The sequence below is a fragment of the Otolemur garnettii genome, unplaced genomic scaffold (assembly GCF_000181295.1).
Source record: "Otolemur garnettii isolate 467f Iridium unplaced genomic scaffold, OtoGar3 scaffold00011, whole genome shotgun sequence".
Taxonomy (NCBI): Eukaryota; Metazoa; Chordata; class Mammalia; order Primates; family Galagidae; genus Otolemur; species Otolemur garnettii.
In genome coordinates this window covers 14,498,285-14,502,174 of record NW_003852406.1, presented here as the reverse complement: position 1 = coordinate 14,502,174, position 3,890 = coordinate 14,498,285, and positions in this window count along the sequence as shown.

The following is a 3,890-nucleotide window of genomic DNA, read 5'->3' as shown; positions in this document are numbered from 1 at the left end:
ACTGCAACAAAAAATAGCTGGCGTTGTGGCAGGTGCCCATAGTCCCAGCTACTCGGGGGGCTGAGGCAAGACAATTGCCTAAGCCCAGGAGTTGGAGGTTGCTGTGAGCTGTGACACCCTGGCATTTTACTGAAAGTGATAAAGTGAGACTCTGTCTCTTAACCCCTCCCCCCCAAAAATGTCGTTGTCCCTCAATATCGCAGGAGGATTGATCCCAGAACCCCTCAAGGATACCAAAATCCTTGGACTCTCAAGTACCTTATATAAAATGGTGTGGTATGCACATATAACCTAGGCACATCTTCACAAACATTTTAAATCATCTCTAGACACTTAATACAATTTTAATATTATATATATCGTTATCGTATTATTTTATTTGTATTGTTTTTGTTGTTGTATTGTTATTTGTTCTCCAAATACTGTATTTTCCTTCTGTGGTTGGTTGAATCTGGGGATGCAGAACCCATGGATACAGAGGGCTGACTATGAGCTAGAGGAGAATAGTGATCAATTTATTAGTGCCCAGGGGAAACAGTCACTCTTCTTACCTTTAAGGACTTAGAAACAAGGGGGTTTATTCTAAAAGAAGGAGAGAGGAATATACTTAAGATAGATTGAGGAAGTTTAAGAATTAACATTATGGATGGGCATGGTGGCTCTCACCTGTAATCCTAGCACTCTGGGAGGCTGAGACAGGAAGATTGCTTGAGCTTAGGAGTTTGAGACAAGTCTGAGCAAGAGTGAGTCCTTATTTCTACTAAAAAATTAAAAAATTAGCCAGGTGAGCTCCTGTAGTCTCAGCTACTTGGGAGGCTGAGGTAAGAGGATCACTTGAACATAAGAGTCTGAGGTTGCTGTGAGCTAAGATAATGCCACAGCATTCAACCTAGGGTGACAGAATGAGACTATGTCTTAATTTTTTTTTAAAAAAGAAAGAATTAACATTATGGGTATAAAGTGCTATACAAGTCATACAGTGCTTGACATAAAGAGACTCAGTGAATTATACAGAACTAAGTGAATAGATGAAGGAAGGAAGAAAAGAAGGAGAGAAGGAAGGAAGGAATTAGCTAAACAAGCTAAAACTTAGGCTACAAGGTCTGACAATTAGGTTCTGGAACTTGCCACCATGTACTTATGTTAGCAGCACTGTACAAACAACTCAGTAAGCTTTCATAACCTTGGTCTATCAGTGTCTCACAGCTGTGTTCATATGGTTGTATAGCGGTGTCTTGCTGAGTGGCATTCATTATTGCTGCATGTTTTTGTGTTGCTGTTGTGAGAATGTTGGAGATTGAATTAGAGAAATGAGCAAACCTTAAATTTCTTGTTAAACTTGGCAAGAGCTGAAGTGAAATCAGGGATGTGTTAGTCCAAGTTTATGGGGATAATGCCATGAACAAAATAGCAGTGTACAAATGGATTAAACATTCTAAGGGGAGAGAAAGTATCACTTATGAAGAGAGGTCAGAGTGGACAGTAGTGAGCAGAAATGATGAAAACATTGTAAAAATTCATTGAATTGTGCATTGAAATCATCTACTGACTGGGAGGAGCACCGCAGACCAAGGAAATATCAATAGAGAAACAGTTGGCAAAATCTAACTGAAAATCTTGGCTTGAGAATGGTATGTGCAAAAATGGTCCTGAAGGAGCTCAATGATGAACAAGAGCAGAGTCAAAGTTTGCCAAGCCCTATTGGAGAGGTAAGCTGATGTTTTGGGCCATGTTTTCACTGGTGATGAAACGTGGGTGTCCCATTGTGATGAAACAAAACATTAAAGTGCACAGTGGAAGTCAGCCAGTGCTCCATGACCAAAAACGTTCTGTCAGTCCAAATCAAGAGTCAAAATGATACTGCCAACCTTTTTTGATATTAGAGGGATTATATATTATGAATTTCTACCAACTGGACAAATAGTTAACCGAGTTTACTATTGAGAAGTCTTGAAAAGCCTGTGTGAAAAAGTTAGACGAAAATGACCTGAACTTTTCACCAACTCATGGCACTTGCATCATGACAATGCACCAGCTCACATGGCACAGTAAATAAATAATTAAGGCTTATGCCTGTAATCCCAGCACTCTGGGAGGCCAAGGTGGGTGGACTGCCTGGGCTTCGGACTTCAAACCTGACCAAGATGCAAGACCCTATCTCTAAAAAATAGCTGGGAGTTGTGGCAAGGGTCTCTAGTCCCAGCTGCTCAGGAGACTGAGGCAAGAGGATCACTTGAGCCTAAGAGTTTGAGGTTGTTGTGAGCTATGATGCCAAGTCACTCTACCAAGCGTGACCAAGGGAGACTGTGTTCCAAAAAAACAAAACAAAACAAAATCAAAATAAGTATATTGGAACACCCTCTCTACTCACCTGATCTGGCCCCCAATGACTTTTTCTCTTTACCAAAAGATAAAGGAAATATCAAAAGGAAGACATTTGGATGATATTCAGGACATCAAGGGTAATATGACGATGGCTCTGATGGCCATTCCAGGACAAGAGCTCCCAATTTGCTTGGAAGGGTAGACTAGGCATTGGCATCAGTGCATAGCTTCCCAAAAGGAACACTTTGAAGGTGACCATAGTGATATTCAGCAATGAGGTATGTAGCACTTTTTTTTAGGATGAGTTCATGAATTTGTCAGACCTCATATGTGGGCTGTAATTCGTAGCTTGAATGACCCTAGACAAGTCCCTGAACCTGGACAACAGAAGCAACGTTTGCCTCACTGTTTTGTGGTGAGGAAGAAATAAAATACGAGCAGTCCTCAGGTTACGCATGATCCGACTTATGGCATTCTATACTTACAAATGGTGTCTTCAGGCTCCCCACAAGGATAACGTATAATTAAATAATTAAATGAATAATTCAGGAACTAGTTTCTTCTGTGTATGCAAACAAAGCCATATGGCATAAGCATGTTGTTGGGGTAGCACCTTTATGATAGCAGTTAGTCTCATTATTGACCAGGTTGCTTACGCAAGCTATCACTCTCATCTTAACTTTTTAATTCCGTTTTGTGAGCCTGTGTTTACCCTTACGACCACGTCTCCAAAGTGCAAGTCCACAGCAAGTCTAGTGGAGCCTGCTGCCAAAAGAAATCTCAGAAAATGGAGTGATTATTACAAGGGAAACAAAAGTAATAGAAATAATTAATTGTTCAAAGAAAGGCTAGATGCCATCATTCACTGGGAAAGCTTCAGTCATCCTACTCCTGGATTATCCTAAGTGAGCATAATGGAACATGCAAAAGGTACTGCTCCAATGAAAGGGTCGATTATTATCAAGCAGCATACTGGATTAATTATTGAAATGAAACGTTGTTATTGATTTGAAGATAAAAATAAGTGTAACATTCCTATCAATGAGGAATGAGCACAATAGTTTTCGTAACTTATTATTACAATATGGGCTATCGAATTAAAGAGCACGATAGTTTCTGTAACTTATTATTACAATATGGGCTATTACTTTAATATTATAGTATACCCTGTATTATTATTGCCACACATGAGCCATTATACCATTATTATTATTACCATATATGGACTGTTCATCAAGGATCTGAGTTACGTACAAATCCAACCTAAACATGTTCTCAGGAACCCATCCTGTTGGTAACCCAGGACTGCTTGTAATGTAATCAGAAAGAGCCGTGGTTGAAAGCACCTGACGGTCATAAAACCTATAGATCAGTACCAATTCTACACAATATACTTCATCAAATATTTACTGAGCCCTTGCTACTTGCCTGGCATTGTATCCTCAGCACCAGAATCGGATAAGAGATGAATAACACAGCCAAGCTTGTACCTTGGATTTCGCAACTGGAATGAAGGTGATCCCAGGTTCTGGATCTTAGGACTTTTTTTTTTTTTTTTTTTTTTT